General features: G+C 40.9%; 1 long non-coding RNA gene across 3 annotated transcripts in view; it reads left to right on the plus strand.

Moving 5' to 3' along the window:
* LOC110262179 (uncharacterized) overlaps positions 1-25,597 on the plus strand; it is a 132,732-nt gene that overhangs the window by 28,753 nt on the left and 78,382 nt on the right. For all 3 annotated transcript variants that reach the window (XR_014813284.1, XR_014813285.1, XR_002346847.2), the window contains exons 2-3: positions 10,190-10,255; positions 11,260-11,393. This is a non-coding gene — a long non-coding RNA (uncharacterized LOC110262179). The remainder of the gene's footprint in view (positions 1-10,189; positions 10,256-11,259; positions 11,394-25,597) is intronic.

The following is a 25,597-nucleotide window of genomic DNA, read 5'->3' on the forward strand; positions in this document are numbered from 1 at the left end:
AATTATTCCTCCTTGTTTGTCCACTCAAGACTTTACACTGCTACCTCAGTGTAGGAGAAGAAATTCCCTTGATAGCTTTTTTAACACCACAGGCTGAACTTGCACTTAGAGGTTCCCATTTTCTTTCTCTCGATGTTACCCAATAGATACCACAAAATAACTGGCTGTAGAGAATTCTTGTGACTCTAATTACAAGAAGGGGACTAACCTCCAAAGAACCTGGTATTCTCGTGTATGAGTTAATTATCAACTAATACTGATTCAGTTTCACACGTTTCCCCTTTGATAAAGTTCTAGGCGAGGAGGAGGATGGATAAGAGTTAAACATGACTGAAAACTCATTTTTTGTAAACAGTGTTAAACAGCTATTTATTCAAAGGTTATATGGGAGTAAGGTTTTGTTTCAATTTTGAGAAACTTTTTTTCTTTGGCCACACTCATGGCATATGGAAGTTCCCGGGCCAGGGACCAAACCTGTGCCACAGTAGTGACCCGAGCCACAGCAGTGACAATGCTGGATCCTCAATGCCCTGCACCATAAAGGAGCTTTAGGAAATTTTTGTATTTTGAAAAAATGTTGAACCTACAGTCAGATGGCAAGAATAATACCACGAGCAACTGAAGATTCTGTATCTATGTTCACTGTCAGTATTTTGCCACATTTACTCTTTCTCCTTTTCTTTCTTTTTCTGCCGATCTGCCTGTCTGCCTGTCTGCCTTCCTTCCTTCCTCCCTTCCTCCCTCCCTCCCTCCCTCCCTTCCTTTTCTTTTTTTCCTTTTAGAGCTGCACCTACAGTGTATGGAAGTTCCGATCTGCATCTGTGACCCACACTGTGATTGTGGCAATGCCAGATCCTTAATCCACTGAGCAAGGCCAGGGATGGAACCCACATCCTCATGGATGCTATGTTGGGTTCTTAACCCACTGAGCCACACGGGAACTCTTGTCTCTTTTTCTTTATGTACCATTTTTTTTTTTTTCCCGTCTTGAACCAGGAGAGAATAAGTTGTGTCTTGTCACTTTACCAACCTCCAAATACTTTAGCATGTATCTCCTAATAATAGGACATTCTTCTACCAACCACAAAATTATCACCATTCAGAAAATTTATCATTGACATAATATTGTTGTCTAATATATAATTCATACCCAGGGGGCTCAGTCTTTAAGGCATTAGACTGCTGTGTACCCCTCTGCCTGGCAAAGTGATAAAGCTATCTTTTTCTCCTTTAAAAAATAATAATATATAACTCATACCCAAATTATTTCATTATTGTCCCAGTTGCTTTATACTTAAAAAAATTCTAGGATTTTCCCAAGAATCATATATTTTCTTTACTTTTAATCTAGAACATTTTCTCAGTCTTTTTTTTTTTTTAATTCTTTCATGACATAGAATTTTTAAAGTTTCCAGGTCGCTTTTCACTCTATCTTTTGGAATATAGAAGCAGTCTATTTGACTGTCATATCAATCTACTTTTTTAAAAAAAAATTGCTATATATTGGAGTAAAGTAGATTTTCAATGTGTTAGTTTCAGCTGTACAGCAATGTGGTTCAGTTATACATGTACATAATCCATTCTTTTTCAGATTCTTTTCCCATATAGGTTATTAGAGAATATTGAGTAGAGTTCCCTGTGCTATAAGCAGGTCCTGTTGATTATCTATTTGATACATAGTAGTGTGGATATGTTAATCCCAACCTCCCAATATATCCATCTACTTTTGACATCATTTCTGTGTACCTTTCTTTAGTGTCTTCCCCTGGACCCCTATGTCTCTGTATTGTCCACTCCTTTATCTCGAAAGTCCCTTTCTTGTCTTTCATCAATTTGGAGGCCTTTTTATTTGTTTGTTTTACACTTATTTTGCCCCATCCTTTTCTTTTTTTTTTATAATTTATTTTATTTTATTTTTTTTATTTTTGCTATTTCTTTGGGCCACTCCTGCGGCATATGGAGGTTCCCAGGCTAGGGGTTTAATTGGAGCTGTAGCTGCCGGCCTACACCAGAGCCACAGCAACGCGGGATCCGAGCCGAGTCTGCAACCTACACCACAGCTCATGGCGATGCTGGATCGTTAACCCACTGAGCAAGGGCAGGGACCGAACCCTCAATCTCATGGTTCCTAGTTGGATTCGTTAACCACTGCGCCACAACGGGAACTCCCCCATCCTTTTCTTAACCAACTTTTCCCCTTCTCTGTAGGCACTTGTCTGTTTCCTTGAGATAATACTATTTTTAAACCCTGTAATTGGTTTGGTATTATTTGTCTTCTGACTCTCTGGCATCTCCCTTTAAGACTATGTGCTCCTGGAAAAGACAACTCTTTGTTTTATAAATACTTTCTAAAAGATTTTAATTTAGATCCTCCTTTAAGAACTGCACTTGCTCTCTCTCTTCTCTGCGCTCTCTTTCCTTCATGTGGCTCTTAATCAAAGTCCTCAAAGAACTAGACGTTTACTTTCATTTAAATAGAGTATCATACACCATCCTTAACTCTTTGGTAGAAAAAAATCATTTTGTCATATTTCGGGTTCAAAATTCATGAGATTCTATTTTTGTTAACACGAACCTTGATTTAAAGTTTAAAAGAAGGAAAACCAGCTTAACATACCTAAGCACACATACCTTTTGAAAAATGGCTGTTAAAAAATTGCATCCTGGAGTCCCACTGTGGCACAATGGGATCAGGGGTGTCTTGGGAGCACTGGGATGTAGGTTCAATCTCTTGCCCAGCACAGTGGGTTAAGGATCCGGTGTCGCCAAAGCCACATCATACATCGCAAATGCGGCTCGGATCTCATTCTGGCCTGGGAATTCCATATGTCACGGAGCAGCCAAAAAGGGGGAAAAATTGCATTCTGATAAGTTCAAGGTAGTTAAATACAGTCTCATTTGTCAGACCTAGAGGGGCCTCAGAGATAATTAATCTACTCCCCTCAGTCTTCAGACAAGGAAATTGAGAGAGCCCAAATCATTTAAGGTCATGATCAGTCAGTAGCAGAGACAGCCACCATAACATGATTCTCAGTTCGAAATGATGCCTTTTGCTCTCATTGTGTTCAATTTAATGTTTTCCTAGAAACAGCATTCAGTTATATAACAGAAATCATTGCAGAACATTTGGAAATGTTTGACAATGAAAGGTTAAGAGGGCCAGTCACAACCTCATTAGCTGTATCCTTTGACTGCTTTAAAAATACAGTCTTGCTTTCATGGCTATAGCTACAGATTTAAACTTTATTGAATTGTTGCTTTGTACCAGGCACTGCTCTCTAAGTATTTACGTATATCCATTCACTTAATATTTAAAAGATCCCTTAAAATTGGCTTATTATTATCACCCCCAATTTACAAATGCAAAAACTGAGGCACAGAGAGTTTCACTAACTTGTCAAAGGTTATTTACTGATTGTGTCAAAGGTTACTTGGTGATTGTGATGGGTTGCGAACTCATTCAGTATGTTTCCAGGATTATGCATTTAACTGCTACGATATACTGCCTTTCTTTGTCTTAAGGCATACATGTGTTTGATGATTTATTACTGTCACCCAGTCAGTGAAGGAAATGGCAAGAGCTATCCCAAACTATCTTTGCCTCAAATTGGGATTTCCTCAATATCACAAATGTACAGTATTTGCCATTCTAAGAGGATTGCTGGTGAAATTCCTGGTGAGGTAAGACAGGGATTTGTCTATAGTCACACTGATTTGTCATACTGCTCTTCTTGCCCATGTGAATTAGCAGTATTGCTGTCTATATTTTGTGTTCTATCATCCCTGATTATGGAATTGCTTTATTCCTTACGCAGTACCAACTCACTTGACTGTGCTAGAGACCAGATATTTATAACTACTTAATACTCTCCTTTTATTTATTCATTTTTTGTCTTTTTGTCTTTTTAGGGGCTCACTTGTGGCATATGGAGATTCCCAAGTTAGGGGTCAAATCGAAGCTATAGCTGCTGGCCTATGCCACAGACATAGCAACACAGGGTCTGGGCCGCATATGCAATCTACACCACAGCTCAAGGCAACGCCAGACCCTTAACCCCCTGAGCAAGGCCAGGGATAGAACCCGAGTCCTCATGGATAGTAGTTGGGTTCGTTAACCACTGAGCCACAATAGGAATTCCAACACTTTCCTTTTAAAAATGGAAAATAACACTAAACTCTGCATGTATGGATAATTCAATCATTTTCATCAAAGTAGTAACAATGTCAGTATGGCTATTACCATAAAAATTTATTTTAAAGGTTATTAAGACTAGAAATAACTTAAAGCCAATGACTATGTAGACAACAGAAAATAGAGTTTTCGGTCAAGAGTATGATGTCTGAACTAAATTATCAGTTGGGCTTGACCTAACAACAGAATACATTTGGAGCTGATGGCTTAAGTCCTGAATGTTTCAGACATCTCTGGAAAGATGAACTCTAGTCTATTATACTTGTTGAATAATGTATTTCACCACAGTGATCCTTTGTTAAATTTAAGGCAAGCAGGAAATGATACTTAAAAAGTTGGAAGAACTGGGCTGAATTTCACAAGGTCGTGCTTCTGTCTGCCTCCTTAGCTACGTGCTAACTCACAGATGAAGGATACCTCAAGATGAGAAGAGACACGGGGCCTCCTGAGACTGGCTAGGAACCTGAAGCCTCACCTTGAGCTAGGTTTGACACTAACACATAATTTTTCCCAGCAATCTGGGGAATGAGAATGGTCACTAACAGCTTGGAATGACTACTAATACAAAAGCCACTGGCATCTCTAATAAAATTCCCCCTGCTGTTTTGGGGGATGGCCTACACAGCAGGTAATTACAGCTGCTAGGCCAGAATGTAAGTCAGCCAAGACTTTATCTCAATAGCATGTCTTGCGTGAAAAATGAAGTGTAAGAGTCAAGCTCAGGAAGAGTTCATGGCTGAGCAAGTTTCTGGAAAAAAAGACTTGAATAGAAAGAGGAAAAAAGAGTAATAGCAGAGGAGAATGCCAGATGTAACCTTCTGTTTTGGTCTGGACATGATTAAAATTCCAAAATCTTATACCCCATATCCATCATAAATTCAGGAGGGAATCTTATATACCATTCTAAACATGTAAGGTAGTGCCACATTTTGTCGAGAGGACTTACTGTCAAAGAGCATCAAAGTGCGTGTTTGTTATCTGTGGCAAAACCCAGGGATAGAGTCTAATACAAATATTAAGCAGTTCACTAAATTCCAGTGAGCAGTGGTTTCAAGTCAGCAGGAACTGCTTTTCAAGGGACAGGTGATAAAGAAGATAGCAATATTGGGACCTAATAAAACTGACAAAATTTCACGCAGCAAAGGAAACCATTAAAAAAAACAAACACAAAAACAAAAACAAAAGACAACTTACAGAATGGGAGAAAACAGTTTCAAATGATGCAACTGACAAGGGCTTAATCTCTAAAATATACAAACAACTTATACAAATCAACAGTAAAAAAGCAAACAACCCAGTGGAAAAAATGGGCAAAAGACCTGAATAGGCATTTCTTCAAAGAAGATAAACAGATGGCCAACAAGCACATGAAAAAATGCTCAACATCACTGATTATTAGAGAAATGCAAATCAAAACTACTATGAGGTACTACCTCTCACCAGTCAAAATGGCCATCATTAATAAGTCCACAAATAACAAATGCTGGAGGGGGTGTGGGGAAAAGGGAACCTTCCTGCACTGTTGGGGGGGATGTAAGCTGGTATAGTCACTATGGAAAACAGTATGGAGGTACCTTAGAAAACTTTACATAGAACTACCATATGATCCAGCAATCCCATTCTTGGGCATACATCCAGACAAAACTTTCCTTGAAAAAGACACATGCACCCATATGTTCATTGCATCATTATTCACAATAGCCAAGCCATGGAAACAACCTAAATGTCCGTTGACAGATGAATGGATTGGGAAGATGTAGTATATATAGACAATGGAATACTACTCAGCCATAAAAAAGAACAAAATGATGCCGTTTGCGGCAATAGGGATGGAACTAGAGACTCTCATTCTGAGTGAAGTAAGTCAGAAAGAGAAGGACAAATACCATATGATATAACTTATATACGGCACAAATGAACCTTTCCACAGAAAAGAAAAGTATGGACATGGAGAACAGACTTGTTGCCAAGGATGAGGGGGAGGGAGTGGGATGGAGTGGGAATTTGGGGTTAGTATATGCAAACTATTGCCTTTGGAATGGATTAGCAATGAGATCCTGCTGTGTAGGACTGAGAACTATGTCTAGTCACTTATGATGGAGCATGATAATGTGAGAAAAATGCGAGAATGTGTCTATGTATGTGTAACTGGGTCACCTTGCTGTATGTAGAAAACTGACAGAACACTGTAAACCAGCTATAATGGAAAAAATAAAAGTCATTATAAATGAAAAAAAAAAAAAGAGGACAGCAATAAAATCCTTTCCGAGGAAGAGGTAGGCAAAGGCTAAAATTTAAAGGGTGATATGTGTTTAAAGGGTGATAAGTGTTATGTTAGGGGTCTGATCAGGGGGTCTTGGGAACATAGGGGGAAATTACCACCAGAATAAAAACTCTATATATTAGTTATAGAAAGGAAAATATAGATTGAGATAGAAAAAGTGAATATAAAGTATACGTGAAGCAGTTTTATTTAAAATGGGATGAAAGGAGTTCCCATCATTGCTCAGTAGTAACAAACCTGACTAATAATCATGAGAATGAAGGTTTGAGGATTAGTTGGCCTTCCTCAGTGGGTTAAGGATATGGCATTGCCATGAGCTGTGGTGTAGGTTGCAGACCCAGCTCAGATATGGTGTTGGCCTGCAGCTGCAGCTCTGATTTGACTCCAAGCCTGGGAATGTCCATATGCTGCACATGCAGCCCTAAAAAGCAAAATAAGATAAGATAAAATAAAATGAAATAAAATGAAATAAAATAAAACAAAGTGGCAGGAAAACCATTTTTTTAAATTTGTAAATTAAATTGCAAGAACTTAGGTTGATGTATGTCAACGTGGAATTTGGATAGTGTGAATACTAGGCTGTCCATTGTGATGCTTCTTGACTTATGAATGGCACATATATAAATATGTTTGTTGCTACTCTGGAAGCTGCTCTTCCTCTGGTGCCTACATTTGCTGTTCACTGTATCTCAGGACTCAAAGAACTTGGGGTGATAGTACTCAATATTGAGACAGTCCAGATTTTCAACTGCATGATTTTAAGTAGAATTTTTTGGATTTATCTGAGAACCTAAACTATGGGTTTAATGTAACAGAGATGTTTTTACTCCAATCAACTGATTTACAAATGCATTTCAGAACACATTTTGTTTCTGATCTGAGTGTTTGTAAAACTCTTCTATGTGTGCTTACGAGAGACAGGTGCTATGTTGTTCTTTATCAAGTGTGGATGTTTAGGGACTGCAGATGCTGTGTCCGTTTGAGCCTGTGGAGAGTGTTTATGTAAAAGCAGAAGGCTTCCTCCCCTTATTCTTGGCTCATGCCTAAGGAATTACATATCTCACTCTTGGCTTTTGACTTAATATCTCCCTTTGGATCAAGTGAGACAATTTTCATATTTATGGATTTGCATAGATTTTCCAACTACTTACAATTTAATGGAGAGATTTATGACTTTAATTTTTGAAAAATTCCCAGAGAAAGTTCCAAAACTCTCTTAGCCATCCAGACTTCCCTAGCCACTTCTTAACCTGTCACTACTGCCCAACCCTACTGGGGCCAGCATTGATTTCCCTGCTGTGCTTCCAGGGAAAAGAGTCTATATTCTGCCGGCATCCTGATAGTGAGATGGCATAGGATTTAGTCTCTGGCATTGGTGACTTCAATTAATTTCTTGGTGTACCTCGATTTTTTAAGATTTAGCAGGTTTCTGTCCTTGTCTCTTCCTTCATTTTATTCATTAGCTCATTAGCACCAGGTATCATATCAGTTTCCCAGGTGCCAGCCCATAAAGAGAAGGAGGTAGCCGTCAGCCTCTGGCTTGGTTTCACACAGCATTAAGACGTCTGTTTTCAACATCAATCATTCTTACCTTGTTTGGTGTCTCGAGTGGGAACAAAGCTTACGGAGCACAGATTACATATATTTCCTTATAGGACAGAGGCCTCAGGCAGAAAATAAGTCCTTATTCTTCATATTCTATAAGATACTTTTGTAACATTTCTACCATTTCATTGATTATATAAGCTCACCTACTAGGACAAGTGAAGGATAGATATGCCATTTTGAGTACTCTGAAAATAAGTTCCAGCTTATGCTCGAAACATGCTTCTTGGACAACTACATAAGGCACACAGAAGATTGTTGTCCTGAGAACTATCTTCCTGGACTTTGTTTTTTTTTTTTCATTTTTATTTTATTTTTTTGTCTTTTTGCCATTTTTGGGCCACTCCTGTGGCATATGTACATTCCCACGCTAGGGGTCGAATCAGAGCTGTAGCCACCAGCCCACTGGAGCCACAGCAACGCGGCATTCGAGCTGCGTCTGCAACCTACACCACAGCTCATGGCAATGCTGGATCCTTAAACCCACTGAGCAAGGCCAGGGATCGAACCTGCAACCTCATGGTTCCTAGTCAGATTCGTTAACCACTGAGTCACGATGGGAATTCCATATCTTCCTGGACTTTAAAAGCTGTTCTTCCTCTGGTTTCCCACCTTCAGAAGTCTCAGTAACTTAAGATTCAAATATACCTGGTATTTAAAAATCAGCTCTCAGAAGGTAGGTTTTTAGAATCCTGGGTTGATTAGAGTTCTTGTGAAGCACAGAACCTAACCATAGATATTGTGAAGACATATATGCCAAGCTCCAAAGAGTTGTTTCCACAGATTTGGCCATAGGAACTGGGCCTGGTTTGGTGGTTCCAGGGCTAGTGATGGTTCATAGAGATGCTCATGTTTCAAATTCAAGGATGTTAGAAATAGAATTGGGTTTGTAATTAGGACTTGGTTGATGAGGCACAACCAGGAGAAACAAAAGGAATAGAAGGACCAAAGTAGAAGCTGGTATGGGAAGAGACTGTGGCAAAAATGCAAGCGGGACAATTTATAAAGATATGCAGCAAAGAAGATGTGATGAGGTCCTGGAACACTCAAGTCAAAAGTGAAGTCAGATCAAATTCCAATAAATAAGGAAAGAAAGAGGGAATATGAGGAACTGTATTAAAAAGGACAAGCCATAGAGATGTGTCCTCAGGAAGTGACTAATTGAACCGAAAGCATCTGACTGCAGCCATCTGGTCTTAGAAGAAGCTCTTTGGATAGAAGGGACGTGTGAGAACTTCAGCAATGTTCACGTAGCCTCAAAAAATCAAGTGTTGTCACTGTGTCTCCTTTATTACAGTTCATGAAAAAATACAATGTCAATCTATGCTTAGTAGTGATTTCTGTACTCTTCACAGAGTTTTGTAGCATAGACTTGGATGCAGGGTAACAGACTCCTTTATCTTATTAAAGACTCAAGAATCTGGCTATAAGCCAAATTATCATCTTCTCACATTTATTAAATATCATTGTACTTACTGTTCATTATTCATAACGTGATGAAACTAGACAGGAACCTTTAAACTCTGGAACTTAAAGTTTGAGTCAGAATATTAAAGCATTCTAGGTCTGTTGAAGATACATAGTAAGCAAACACACACGCACACATGCAATGCAGTCCTGCAACATAGGCTTAAGATGTTTTTTTCATGAAGATAGTATTAGAGAAAATTCTTATAAACTAAAATATTTATTTTAATTTGTATTAAAGCTTTACTGAAGGACAGTTGATTTACAGTGTTGTGATAATTTCTGCTGTATAACAAAATGATTGAGTTATAATGTACATACATCCATTCTCTTTCAGATTCTTTTCCCACATAGATTATCACACAATACTCTTTAGAGTTCTCTGTGTTATACAACAGGTCCCTGTTGGTCAATCATTCCACACACCTCAGTGTGCATGTGCCAATCCCACACCCCCAGTCCATCCCTCCCCTCCCCCAACCTGTCCCCTTTGGTAACCATAAGTTTTTCAAAGTCTGTGAGTCTGTTTCTGTTCTGCAAATAAGTTCATTTGTATCCTTCTTTCAGATTACACATATAAATGATATCATATGATGCTTGTCTTTTCACTGTCTAACTTCCCTTAATATGATAATCTCTAGGTCCATCCATGCTGCTGCAAATGGCATTCTTTCATTCAACAGAAAATTTTAGAAGCTTATCAAAAGGTGAGTATTCCAAGAGGATAGTGACAGTATAAAACCCTAAATACAAAGGTAGTGGGATGAGATAAATGACAGGAATGAAAGGTGACAATACTTGATTCATTTTCTTATTCATACATTCAGAAATTATGAAGTGCTACAGTGGATTGTTTCGTTTTCAGAGATGGCTGTAACAGTGCTCCCTCCTTAACGTGCTCTTTTTTGGGGGGGGTGTCCTGCAGGTGAGGTGTATGGAAGTGAAAGTTCCCAGGCTAGGGGTCAAATCAGACCCCTACAGCAGCTAGCTTACATCACAGCCACAGCAATGCCAGATCTAAGCCAGATATATGATATCATTTATATAATGATGACGATGATTTTTGGCCAGGTTTGGGACATGTGGATGCTACTATTTAGAATAGAAGCCAAGACACAGAAGCAACCTAAATTCTACCAACAAATGAATGGACAAAGACGATGTGGGATGTATGTGTGTGTGTGTGTGTGTGTGTGTATGTGTATGTATATATATATATAAATAGCTATATAAATACATATGTATTTATATATGTGTATCTACAATAGAATATTTCTCAGCCATAAAAAGAATGAAATATTGCCATTTGCAGCAACATGGATGGACACAGAGATTAGCATACTAAATGAAGTAAACCAGGCAGAGAAAGACAAATATCATATGTTACCACTTATATGTGGAATCTAAAACAAATACAAATTGAGTTATTTATAAAACAGAAACAGACTCACAGACATAAAAAAAAAAAAACATATGGAGATGGGGAAGGGAAGGGAGAGGGATAACTTAGGTGTATGGAATTAATGGATACACACCACTATATATAAAATAGATAAACAACAAGGATTTACTGCATAGTACTTGGAAATATACCCAATATATTGTAATAACCTATAGTGGAAAAGAATCTGAAACTGTACACCCGAAACTAACACAACATTGTAAATCAACTATAGTTTCATAAATACAATTAAAATGTCTTTTGCTGCAGCTTTTGTTGCTTGGAACCCAGCCACCATGCTGTACGGAAGCCCAAGCAGCCCCATGGAGAGGCCCATGTGAAGGACAACGAAGTGCCCTGACTGACAACCCCAGCAGAGCTCCTGGTTGTAATCTGATGGTCATGTGAGTGAAGCCATTTGGTATCTTCTACTTGTCCTTATGCCCCAGATGATACTACATGAAGCAGAAGAACTATTCAGTAAGACCACAGAATAAAGAGAAATTATAAACCTTTGTTGCTTTGAGCCACTGGTTTGGGGAAGATTTGCTATCTGTATAATCTATATAATTCCAAGTGTTTGCTATGTGCCTGTCATTGGGCTAGTTGAAAAAAAAAAAAAAAAAGACAAAACATTCTCTTTCAAGAAACAAATAGAATTAATAGTTCAGCGGGAGAGACCTGCACATTAATTATGCATATGCTGCATATGGACACATTCAATAGCAGCATATTCATGTATGGAAAGATCACGGTGAATGAGATGACGAACACATCCTGGGTAGTTAGGAGAGGCTTCCAAAAGAAGGTAATAAGGTGTTTAAATAAGACATTATAGGTTAGGGAAGTTACATGCACAAGTATATAGACACACGAAAAAGTAAATAAGTACAATGAGGACACATTTGATGGCCAATAACAGAAAACTCTGAATCAAATAAAGCTAAAAATGGAAGGCCCTGGTTCCTCTCCATGAACAGCCTGGAGTAGATCTGGCTTCTGTTTTGGCTGTACACAAGCTTTCAGATGAGGTAATCAGTATCCAATTCTTTTTCTCTCCTTCATTCACTTTGCTTCCTCTGTGTTGGCTTTATTCTTAGGGCTATCCCCTGTAGTCTCCAGATGGCTGCTGGCTGCTGGCAGATCCAGAGGTTACATAATTGCTGGGTTTGTATCTAATAGGAAAGCTGGAGAGTTTCTCCCAGGATTTCTGAAAAAACAATCTCATCATGATTCACCAGCTCTGACTGGGTAGTGCCCATTCCTGGGACAAAAACTATGACTAATTGTAAGCACTTAGTCTAGGAAAGGGGGAGAGGGTGGTCCCCCAGAGGTAATAGAGAAGATGGTGTCTAGAACCTTCTTCGGGATATTTTGAACTTTAAGCTTCTTGATATTTCTGGAGAGTGAAGTGGCTTCGAGGTGAACAATGACGGGAAATAAGGCTAGAGAAATAGGCAGAGAAAGACCAACTGGAGTCTTATCTACCCACTAGGGAACTTAGTCCTTAACTTGCAGGTGATAGGAAGCTGTTAAAAGATTTAAAGAAGAGCAGGGACATAATTTGCTTTTTTTTCTTCTTTTCAGGGCCGCACCTATGGCATATGGATGTTCCCAGGCTAGGGATCAGAGCTGCAGCAGCCGGCCTACTCCACAGCCACGGCAACGAGGAATCCCAACTATGTCTGTGACTTATACCACAGTTCATGGTAATGCTGGATCCTTAGCCCACGGAGCAAGGCTAGGGATTGCCCGTTTCCTCATGGATACCAGTTGAATTCATTACTGCTAAGCCATGATGAGAACTCATATTTTGCTTTTGAAAAGCCTGTCCTGGAATTAAAGAAAGTTTGGAATTAGTAAGACTTCAGTTAGGGGAACCAAATGAGATTCAGTTCAAATGATAGATTCAACAGACTCGTGGCAAGTAGAGTCAACTGGATGTAGGAATTGCTGGGATACATGGAAATGAAGGAAACCTCCAGAAGCGTGAGCTGCTCTGCACTTCTGTCCATCCTGGGACTTCCTGCTGTGTTAGAGAAGGCGCTGGAATGGAAGGCAGGTAGACTGGCTCAGGTGAACTAGTACTACACTTGTAAGGCTGTGTTTGCTCCAGTCGCCAGTTAGCTGTTACCATCACCAAGCAGGAAAGCACTACACTATACTATGGGGAACACTCCAAGTTGCAGATACAGTCCTCTTTTATCTCTATTTTGTATCACCTTTAACTCCTCAAAGGAATCAGGTTCTTCTTAGAGTATCTTTTTTACCAGCTGGTTCATTGACATGAAAAACTATAGTTTCAGCTTTAGCAGAATATTTGTAACATTTTGTGTTAGTAGAATTCCCTGATATCAACACCCCTTTCAGAGTTAGGACCCCTAATCCAGCCAAGCCTAATACCACAGGGTCCGAGAGCACAACTTTTGCAAACGTATTAATACAGTGATGGTAAGGGGTCAATCTTACTATTACTTCTTGGTAATAGTAATCTACTGCCAATCCTACCATCACATCTAGGTAATAGCAATCCATTGCATGGAGGTCTCTCTATACCCCTTTAAAGGTCTCTTGTCCCTCTGTAAAAAGTGGGCAACTGAATACACTGGTCAGAGCTCTGCCAAACAGCATTTCCCTTCCTTATTGTCCTCTAGGACAACCTTGCCCATGAGTGGAGCTGGAGTGTAGTGCAGACCTTTTGTCTCACATCCACATATGAAGCTGACTGTGAACAGGGACAGTATTTCTCTTTGTCTATAATGAGGAGGACTCAGTCAGGACACCGTTGTGTGTTGAAGGGCTATCATTGATTCACTGGCCCAATCGGGTAACTGATAAGGGGTCATGGCTTCACATTTGTGTGATACTTGTATCCTCTAGACCTGTTGAGGCATGACTCTCAATGTACTCTATCCAACATGATTGATTAGAACTGTGCAGTAGACAGCCACCTTACAAAATTTGGTGTCTCTTGCAATATCCAAGACCAGGTAGGAAGATCTGGTTGCAGAGCAATTGATGTGCCATGGTGAGTGATTCAGTCTTTGTTATGGAAAGTGTGGCCACGAACCAAAGGGCTCTGTGCTGCAAGTCTTCTCTTGAGGCTTGTCAGAGACCCCACAAAACATCCTTTTCTTCCATAGTATGGAGCTTCCGCATTATTAAGTCTTCTGGGTCTTGTGGGCTGAGTGGTGGGGAGGCTTGCTTCATAGAACGGTTCTATCACTAAGTCCCCTCTTGGTCTGAACCCACTCAAGGCTTTCAGCCTTTTTTGGCACTCCTATATGGGTCAGAGTAGTATTCTCAAGTGTGGTATATATGTGGCCTCCAAATTTCAAGGAGGCCTACTATCACTGTAATTTTCCTAGAACATATACAGTGAAAAAAAAGATTCACAGACAAGTTGTTGGTTTTGGAGATGATCAGAGGAAATCATGGACAGAGAATGGAAGAATGAAATGAGAAAAGAAGGAAGATGGAGTTCCCATTGTGGTGCAGTAGAAACGAATCCAACTAGGAACCATAAGGTTACAGGTTCAATCCCTGGCCTCCCTCAGGGGGTTAAAGGACCCAGCTGTGGTGTAGGTCACAGACAGGGCTCGGATCTGGCATTACTGTGGCTGTGGTATAGGGGTGGTTCGACCCCTAGCCTGGGAACCTCCATATGCCACGAGTACAGCCCTAAAAAAAAGGCGGTGGGGGGTGGGGGTGGGAAGCAAAGAAAGAAGCCAATAAAGGATATATTCTCTTTTCTTTTTTTTTAAACAGCTTGATTGAGATCTAACTTACATACCACAGTTTTGACCCATTTAAGTGTATAAGTCAAAGTTATTTTTTAAAAAGTATATTTACAGAGTTGTGCTATCATCCCTACAAACTAATTTTAGAATGTTTTCATCACCACCCAAGAAACCTGATCCCCATCAGAAGTCATTCCCCATTCCTGGCATGCCTCTTACCACTGTTCAACAGTCTTGGACAACTACTCATTGACTCTCTGTCTTTACAGAATTGACGGTTTGGACATTTTACATAAATGGAATCATACAATATTTCGTCTGTTACTGGCTTTTTTTTTTTTTTTTTTTAATGGCTGCACCTGCAGCATATGGAGATTCCTGGGCTAGGGGTCAAATTGGAGCTGCACCTGAGACCTATGCCTCACTGTATCCTAGCCACATCTGAAGAATATGCCACAGCTTGTGGCAATGTTGGACGCTTAACCCACTGAGCAAGGCCAGGGATTGAACTTGTGTCCTCACAGAGACAACATCCCTTTTAGTAATTCCTTTGGAATCTAGCTAACATTTTGTTGATTTCATTAATCTTCCAAGAACCAATTTTTGGTTTTGTTGATTTTCTCTATTGTTTTGTATTCTTTATTTTTTGTTTTCTAATTTTTATTATTTCCTTCCTTTTGCTTGCTTTGGCTTTAGTTTGCTCTTCTTTTCCTAGTTTTTCTTTTTTTGACTGTGTCTGTGGCATGTGGAAGTTCCCTGGCTAGGAAATGAACCTACACCACAGGGGTGACTTGAGCTGCAGCAGTGACAACACCAGATCCTTACCCTGCTGTGCCACAAGGGAATTCCCTTTTCCTAGTTTCTTTTGGTGAAAGTTTAGGTTATTGATTTGAGGTCATGCTCCTTTTTAAAAATACAGGTGTTTACAGTTAAAAATATCTCTCCATGAACTGTTGGAATTGCATCTCATAAATATTTACTTCTCAAACAAGGTATCATTGAGGGCGACTGGAATTAATCCCACTGGGAAACTTTTGGAGACTTTGAAACGCAGTACTTAGAATTTGTGTCACTTAAGGGCTGAGGGGGTGCTCACCAACTCTCATTAGCCACTGGTTGAGGGTTGCTCTTGGGAGACACCTGGTACTTCTTGACCTTTCTCACACTCTGGTGTCCATAAGGAGAGTTCTCAAGGGTAAGTCTTCACTACTGACAATTAGAAGTCAGGACCATGAGCACAGAAATGGAAAAGAAGAAGGTTCACTGTGTTAGGCACCTAGAGCAGCTGATTACCTAACAAATGTTGTAACTCTTTGTTGATGGCAGGGTTGCAGTGTGCAATGGTTTATCCTTTATCATCGAGCACATAAGGACAGGACCCAATATATTCCATATCTTTGGCTCCCTAAATAAGTTCAAAATATGTGGTAGGCCCTGAATCTCTGTAGCTTTTATCTCTGACTCTCTGCAAGGAGGAACTTACTATGGAAATCCACTACTTACAACTTTCTGTTCATCATAACATCATCGCTATAGTAAAGCAGCAAAAAGTTCTGCAGACTGTCAATATGACCCACTTCCACTTTGACAGAGAACAGGAGAGGTAATATATACAGGCAGCGAATGTATACTCTTGCCCTTTCCAGATAAGTGAGAATTGCTTTGATCTTCATTATTGATGAGAATTGAAAAGAATATGCTCCCCAGATTAATAGCTATATACCAAACACCACCACTTAATCAACGTATGGTGGAGATAAGTTCAGTAAAGAGACTACATCTCATATAAACATGCATTCTACAGGTGGCTCTTGTTTGGTAGTTTCACAGTAATCACTCATAATCTACAATGATGTTAGCCAGATAGGATACAAGGACCATAATACCTGTGTCCTATACATTTGGATTGTACCATTAATCTTGCATTTTTGTATGGAATGTAGTATTACTTCTGATTTCTTACCTTAGCTGGGTGGGGATAGTGTCAAAGTCTTATTCTTGGCCTTTCATACAATAATGGCTCTTATTGCACAGTTCAGGGAACCATGTGAATGTTTGTTAGCTGTTGAGTATATCCATCCCAATCATACCCTCAAGGAAAGGGAAGTAACAACAGAATGAGTCTATGTACCAACTGTGAAGTAATGTTTGATCAGGATTCATCTGATTTTCAAAAGCCCCACTCTAACTGGGATAGCAGGGAATGAGGGCATTTCATGCCTCCTGGTATTTTTGTCAATCTAGAAGTGTATCTAATAGTCCTTGAAAGGATAGAATGCTCCTCTTTCTCTGGTGCACAGGTCCTTTCGGTAATGAACTGGGGAGAGGGGAGGTTATTGAAGATTCTTGTACTGATATTCTTCCCTTGAGATCTCTAAGGATCTTTCTTTAAGGAGGGCCATTCTTCCCTTCAACGACTGGCTCTTTGAGAACAGGCTCTGATGTTAAACCTGGTGGAATAATTGTAATTTTCTACTGTGGAGGCTGACATTGGTTTTCTGCCCACCAGCCTTGATTTTTGTCTGTAGTCAGATGGTGATCTGGGTCACTCCCAGGAACACCAAGGTCAAGGCACTCTGATTGCCATTCTGGATTTGATGCTCATTATGGTAATCACTTTGATCTTGTCTCTGCCTGTTAAATGCAAAAACCTGGTCTCTCACTGTGTTGGAATCCTACCTTCTTCACTGGTACAACAGAAATGAATTCCACTGTGACATCAATTCCTCATATCTACCTTGGCTTACAGAGAAGCGCTACCACTGAAATTCTCAAAGATATAACAGAATCTCACCCCAAAAGTTTATTCTTTGTTGGTTTAGGAAAGGGAGTGTCCTCTGGGCCTTCCTGCAGAAAATGGTTAGGGTGTATTCTTTCCCTTTTTCCTGAGCCTTCCAAATCCTTTTTCAATACTCTGCCAAGGCAGTTCCATTATCTCTACCTTTATAAGCCATAATTGTGACTAAGATTTAAGAAGGCATTCCGGCTCTGTGTTAGGACTGGGTTCTGTTATTCTTGCCAAGACATTAAATCCTGAGTTATGAAAGAGTATTTCAATGTCAATAAGTCTTCCCTGTTCAGTTCATAGACTGCCTCCCCATACTTTTTTTTTTTTTCCTTCTTCTTTCTTCTTCTTCTCAGAACTACACCTGCGGCCTGTAGAAATTCCCAGGCTAGGGGTCGAATTGGATCTGCAGCTGCTGGCCTGCAACACCACAGCAACACCAGATCCCAGCTGCATTTATGACCTATGCCACAGCTTGTGGCAACACTGGATCCTTAACCCAGTGAGCGAGGCCAGGGATTGAACCTTTATCCTCATGGAGACCACATCAGGTCCTTAACATGATAAGCCATAATGGGAACTCCTCCCTCCCCATCTTAACCCTCAAAATCCACTCCTGCACATATTCTTCCCAGTCCTGCCAATGTATATAAGCTAGTACTAGATTTTTTTTTTTTTTTTGTAAAAAAGCTATTTTCTTCTGGAACAGGGACTGTATTTCTCTACTCAGTGAATAGTGGGTCATGGCCATAGTTACTGGTTTGTGCATTATAAGGGGAGACTTGGTGGGTTCTGAGGAGGCCGCATCATCTTTCTGGGCATCTGCCTCAGGTGAGGTATTTACAAGATTGTCAGGTAAGAGACATCCTTCTCCTCCAGCTGGAGGAGGGGCCTGCTTCAGGAGACAAATTAGCCATGGAATTTCATTTTGAGGGTCTGCTTTCCAGGACCATTCCTGGTACCAAATGCCTTTGGGTTTCCTTAAAAGCAATGCCTGAGATAAGAGCTTGGGTACAGGTGGTCTATTTGGGAAGTGACCCTACAAACCATGAGTGGCCAAGTAAGAAGAATGAGATGGTGACAATAGAGTGCCTTATTCAACCCAACCTTATATGGGCAACAAGGGACTTTTGAGAAGAACGAAGAATGCCTCCAAAAATTAGCCATCTGAGGGATGGAAGTCTGGAACGTTTATCTACTGACTCTCCCGCTGTGGCCTGACCTGGCTCATGTGGGCAAGCCAGCTCCTGTGGCTCCTAGGAGCAGAACCCAGGAAGACATGCAGTGGTGGGCACTTGAGGTAGGAGGTTGGCTGCAGGAGCAGAGAGAGAACTCTTGACAATAATCATAGCTACAGTCAAGATGGGGAGGTAAAGACATACAGACTTAGGAAGGAAGTCTAAGCTAGAGATACAGATGTGAAAATTGGGCAGAGGTGATATTGAAAATGTAAGAACAAATGAGATCATCAAAGAGGAGGAAGAGAACACAAAAGAACACCTATTTTTAAGAGGATGGGAAGAGGATTCAGGAATGAAGACTAAGACTTGATGGGAGTTACGAATGAAAAAAGTGTTTCCTTAACTCTTTCTCTCCTCTTGAAGAATATTACATGATTTTATAACTGCTGCCTTGAAAAAAAAAAGTGATCTGAGATGTGAGAGAATCAGGAGAGTGCAGTATCATGGAAAACAAAAGAAGAGAAATTTCTCAAAGGAGTAGGTGGTTGGCATCTTCAAATACCATAGAGAAATCTACCAAAATAAATACTTGAAAACATTCCCTGTATTTATCAATAAGCAGGTCATTTTCACCACTGTCTTTGTAAGTTCCAGTAAGGTAGTAAAGGCAGAAGCCAGCTTACAGTGGGTTTGTAAATCAGATGAGAGGGAGTAGAGACAATCAGTATGGCAACACTTTAAGGTGATTCACTAAGAGGTAAAGAAGAGATTCAGTATTCAGGATTTAACAGGAAAGGGAGAGGTTCTTTCTTAGCTGGGTATTCAGGTTTCAAAGTTGTAAATTAGTCACTTCAAAGATTTTTTTTTTTCTTCTTTTTTAAACTAGTTCAGTGGACTAATTTTTGTTGAGGAGTTAGTTCTTAAGCAGTTAATAGGCGATTCAGATGCTCTAGGAAATGCCATCCTTTTATTTATCTCACCACTTCCTCTTACAAAAGGAAAGACTTGGGTTACAACTTGGTTGTGTTCTGTTCTAAGCACCAGAATTCAAGTGGGGTTGCCCAGAGCCCGGAAACAGGAGGAAAAAGTCATTAAAATAAACACAAAGCTTGTTTACATATTCGCAGGAAACTTCCCACGACCTATTAAAATGGAAACAAAGAGCTCACATTCAAGAAAGGGATGCAAATGTTGAATTTCTCTTAACCCACGGAGGCCAATTTCTTTACAGCAAAAAGCCCACAAAAGAAAATTAGTCAAATGCACTACTGTTTTCTCTGGCTGCCAGCTTTTCTGCATCTGGTCACAACGTTGCACTGATTTCCCCCCTTCTTAGAGGCAGGCGGGAGCTTGAAATTCCCTGCTGAAGCAGAGGGCATCCGTGCAGGGGCACATCATGGGCAACTGCAGTGTGACTCACACTGTGACGCTGGGAATCTTGGGAGTTGAGCTGAGGACAAAATGGGAGGGATTTCTCTGCCCCCGGACTGGACTCTCAGTGTGTTCACACACCCCATTCTTCATGAGAGCTTACTGCTTGGCTAAAAGTGCCTCATGGAAAAAGATTATGAAGCCTATAGGCAAGTTAGTGCTTATTGTCTTCTTTCTATCCTAACTTCCTTTCTTGGCGTTGGGCTTTACTGTTTTTTTGGTTTGTTTTGTTTTTGTTTTTTCTGAAGTTCCCCAACTTTATATATGAGTTTATGAGAAATTTTCTAGCTAAGCTTGGCAATGATGATATTAGAATTTGTAGAGCAATCACAATTGGGCAGTCCAAAGAACTATGTGGAACTTAATCTCCGGAACACTTGTTAGGAGATATTATTAGGTTTAAGACTGATATTCAATTGCGGGAAGATCTGAAAGGCAGTTTCCCCCCTCTTCCTTTCCCTTCCTTCTTTCTCCCCTTCTTTTCTGTTCTATTTTTCCTCTTCTTAACATTACCATGTCTGCCCTGATGGTCTGCTTTTCTCACAGGGCTATTATGGGATTAAATAACACATAGGAGGCTATTTTAATTTTGTTTGTTTGTTTGTTTTTGGCCATGCCCACAGCATGTGGAAGTTCCCAGACCAGGGAATGAACAGGAGTGACAACGCTGGATCCTTAACCCGAAGTGCCACCAGGGAATTCTGGAAGCTGTGTTATTTTGCTTTTTAGGGCTGCACCCTATGGCATGTGGAAGTTCCCAGGCTAGGGGTCAAATTGGAGCTGCAACTCCCAGCCTGCACCACAGCCACAGCAAAGTGGGATTCCAGCCTCATCTGCAAAGTACACCACAGCTCATGGCAATGCTGGATCCCCAACCCACTGAACGAGGCCAGGAATTGAATCCACATCCTCATGGATACTAGTTGTATTTGTTTCTGCTATATCACAGAGGGAAATCCCAGGAAGCTATTTTAAATTCTGTGAAGCCCTATGGTATTTTTTTGTGATTATGATGATCACTCCTGTGCTATTTTGGAAGGAAGATCAAAGACGATACCACCGATAGAAACACAACAAATGACACAGATATTTCTTTTACCCTGCATATGAGCTGAGATAGTACTGGTAGTGGAAGTGTCATGTTGTTTTAAAACAATAGTTTTTTTCTTTTTTAGGGCCACACCTGTGGCATATGTCAGTTCCCATGCTAGGGGTCAAATTGGAGCTGCAGCTGCGGCCTATGCCACAGACACAGCAATACAGGATCTGAGCTGCCTCTACAACCCATACCACAGCTCGCAGCAATGCTGGATCCTTAACCCACTGAGCAAGGCCAGGGATTCAACCCGTATCCTTGTGGATACTAGTTGGATTTGTTACTGCTAAGCCACGATGGGAACTCCAAAACTAATTATTGATAACAGTAGTCATATTTTTGTCTCAGTTCTACCTGCATCAGGCCTTGTGGGCGTGTGCATATATCTACCCATACCTATGTTTATAGCAATTACAGATTTGTAGGATTATGAGTCATAAACTACAGTGGGTTCCTCAAACTGTTTACTGATCTGTGGATACTGTTAGGTGGGATAAGATAGGGAATCAGACGCAGGTGATTCAGAACAGGCCGTTTCTCGTTACCCAAAACAGGAGGCCTGTGATCACACAATAAGGACACAGGCAGATACCAGAGGCATCCTCTTTGGAGCACTTCCCTATACAAATGAGACATGCTCTTGGGCGAGCCCTTCCCTATAACCTATACCCCACAGAGATAAGGCATCCTGCCCAAAACCAATCAGAGGATCAAAAACATGCCCCCATACAGAGATCAATCAACACCCAACCCTTATACATGGTGCAGGGGGGCTGGAACAGGAAAAATTAGTGTGCCTGGGGCAGGAGAATTTGGATCCCCAACACATGTCCAATGTACGGGGATATAAGGAAAGACCCAGTTGTAAGAGGGCAGTCTCTATGCCAGAGTGGCCTGCTCTCTGAGGGCTTAAATAAAATTTGCTGTACACTGCTACGAACTTGACGCAAGCCTGATTGCGATCTCTGATGCAACCTGTGGCAGGAGTGTTTTTCCCTCTGGGAGCTGGACTGGGAACAGTTCACTACAAGTGCCCCAGAAAGACCTGTAACTTTCTACCTGAGGCATTGTCGGTTTAGGGGAAATGCACTTGGACTCAGCGCTGCTCCCACCCTGAACTGAACGATCCTGCCTAGAGAGCCTGCCTGCTTGCACCTCTGTGCTGCAAGACCACTGGCTCTATCCAAGACCGCTGCAGCACTAAGCAGACAGAAAGTCCTCGGCCAGCCTGCCCACACCTCTAAATCCTTACTGCATGTGGGCAAGAATTGAGAGAAATAATTCAGAGACGTGACAATACCACAACAATTTGTAGAGTGGTTGTGATCTTTCTTCTTGGTCTCATCTTCCTTCCTTAACAACTTTCAGACTACTTACAAAAAAAAAAAAAAAAAAGAAAAAAAATTTCCCGTTCAGTTTCTGATGGAATGAATGGGCTGGTTTATTTCTCTCACCTCAGAACTCTGAGGGCATCCCAGAAGCTTTCCCCAGTTTCTGAGATCGTAGTAGCCACTTCTCATCTATTTCTGAGCATTCAGTGAGGAAAGCATTAGTGCTTCCGTATATGATAATAACATACTTTCAGGATATTAGGTGCCACCAGATATTAGACACAAAGCAGATCTAGTTAATAGTCAGTAGGGCTTCTGGAAGTTGCTGGAATTGCTCATGGGGGCATCTGGGTCACCTAGAGTAGCTCACCTCTCAGGATCATGTAAAAGACTGGCACACATTAGTCAGATGAACCTTGATTGTCAGCCTATTGTTCTTGGCTCCAGGTCTACCCTGAGCTGAGATGCTTGCTTCTTGCTTCCAGGATATTAGTGAGTTGGCTAAATCTTTCTATGTGGGAAGGAAAAATAAAAATGAAGGTGAACCTTCTTCTGATGAGGCATTTTTAACTCCTCTAGGTATTTCTGTCTTCCCTAGGCTACAGGATGGGATTTTTCTCCCACAATATCCCCTTTTAGTCTCTCCCACCCCTCAAGAGCATAATGACACACCAAATCATCATACTCTAGGTGCTCAATCTTAGCTAATCTCAATTGCAGGATGTTCGGTCTTCTTCGGGGAGCCCTGTTGGCTTTCCAATGGGAACAATGCCTGTAAACTGATATGGAAAATAAAGTCTGTATGATTTCTGGGGCTTAGCAGATTTGTGATTGTCTAATAACAAGATTACTCCTCTCAACCATACCCTTCCATTGCATGGCCAACTGTAGCTGCAAGTACTGTTAGATGTCACAGGTGTAACAAAGTTAATTTGTTAACCTCAGACATCACTATGGATTGCTCCCTAGCATATATGCTTCTGGCTCTGTGATCTCACTGGCTACTGAACTTTTTGTCAGTGGAATCTGTTTTCTTTGGGATAGAGAGTTAAGAACTATTTGGGGACAGAAGAGTTACTTCCTGTTTGATGTTAGAGAAGAAAAGAAAAAAGAGATCTCTCTCTCCCCCAACTGGAGCAAGACCATGACACGTCCCATGGGACTCTGTTGCTTACCCTTCCCCTACAAATCAGCTCAAGATTTTATTGTTAATCACTTTATGCTCAGTGTCACATAGACCTATACAATAACATCACCTGAAAAAAAGGCCTAAAGGCATTTAAAGTTACAAATGCTAGATATAATTTTATTAAGCTGGAACCTAACCATGGTACTCTTGGCTATACAGCAGAATTTTGTTCAGGGGGTTTCAGTTTCACTGCTGAAGTGATGTTAAGTGATGATTATCAACCTTTAAATACTCCATTCATGATTTAAATTTAGTTCGTGACCAGTGGGTGTTCAAAATGGGGCATAGAGCTAAAGTCTTTATTTCTAGGAGAGTGGCTGCAGATGCTAATTTAAATTTATGGAGAAAGACAATGGCCCATGGCAAACTAAGCAGAGCATTTGGGAGACCATTGGTATTCTGGGAGGACTCTTCCTAATTAAGCTGTATGCCTCCCTCTCCAATTCTCAAGAGCCAGTGTTGTTTATGACAGAAAACTTACCATTTGTTATTGTGTTCATTTTCCTCCAAGTTTCCAGATTTTCATTTCTGCTAGCATATTTTGAAAATTATCTAATTCACTGGACAGCTTTTCCCCTAAGGGGAGCATAAACTTGAATTAAAAATTAACTTTTGCTTCTGAGCCCTGGAAGTGTAGAAGTTTTTTCCTTTTGTGGAATATGACACAAGAAGCTTGCTGTAATTTTCTTTTTGTGCACTTGCCCAGATTACTCTCAGGGATACACCAAGAACTGTTCGGGAGGGAGGACAGAGCAGCAAACACAGGCACTGTGTTTTCATTTCAAAGCACCAAGAGAACCCTATTAATATAGTAGAAACTTAGCTCTTAGAGAACTCACAACCTCAAAAGTGATTAATAGATTAAGAGACCAGTACTGAGTATTTTGCCTTACAAAATTCTGGCTTAAGACCAGTAATGTGCAAGAGAGAAGGAGGTCAAGATGCCAGAGTAAGAGGATGTGGAGCTCACCTCCTCCCACTATCACATCAAAAATATATCTACACATGGAACAATTCTCAGAGAAAACCAGCTGGAAACGGGGAAAAGGACTTCTGTGCAACCAAAGCTGTATGAAAGATATGCACATAATCAGATAGGATGGGAAGAAAAACAATGGGTTGAGACCTATGCTCTTGGGAGGGACTGAGAGGAAAAGGGAGATCCCATATGTGGACACCTGCCCTGGGGAATGAGTGGGTCAAGTCACAAACTGGTTGTCCCAGTTTTGAGGTCCTTTGGGTAGGAGACAAGTTCCCTTGGCTGCTTGGAGAACCATTTAGAGAAATAGAAAGGCTGGAGAAGCCTAGGCTCTATTTGTGAGGAGTACCTGGGGGCTGATATGACCCCAGGCAGGGCATCGAGAGGTCTGGCCTAGCTATTGCCACCTTGCTACTTCACTGCATTTCCCAGTTCAAGCTGAGTGAACACCCTGGTGATGCTCTTTCTGCACCGCAGTGAGGCACTGGATTTAGAGATCCTTGATCTGGAAAAGACATGATGCAGAGGTAACCCAAAGTGCCAGGGTATAGCTTAGGTGAAGCAGCAGTGGCCACTGTTGGTCCTTACTCAAGTGGCACTCCAGAAGCAGTTCTGATGGCAGTGCAGCTGCCAGAATTCCCATAACAGCCTCACTGTGGGTCCTAGCCTAAGCTGAGTGAACACTTAGGCCCTGCTCACTCCACACCACAGCCTAGTACTAGACTTGAGGCAGCCATACTAGAGGAAAGACGCAACCATGGGCTGTATCTGAATGCAGCCACAGATGCCTACACAGGCAGGGCATTGGACCTTTGTAAGTATATGAGCCCCATTTGCTTCCATGCTCCCCTCCTTTGGGGCAACCGAGCTATCTTG

Source organism: Sus scrofa, chromosome 8, assembly GCF_054392235.1.
Source record: "Sus scrofa isolate SSC_HxYL_T2T_F1_AM1 chromosome 8, Sscrofa_HxYL_maternal_Yorkshire_Landrace_v2.0, whole genome shotgun sequence".
Lineage (NCBI taxonomy): Eukaryota > Metazoa > Chordata > Mammalia > Artiodactyla > Suidae > Sus > Sus scrofa.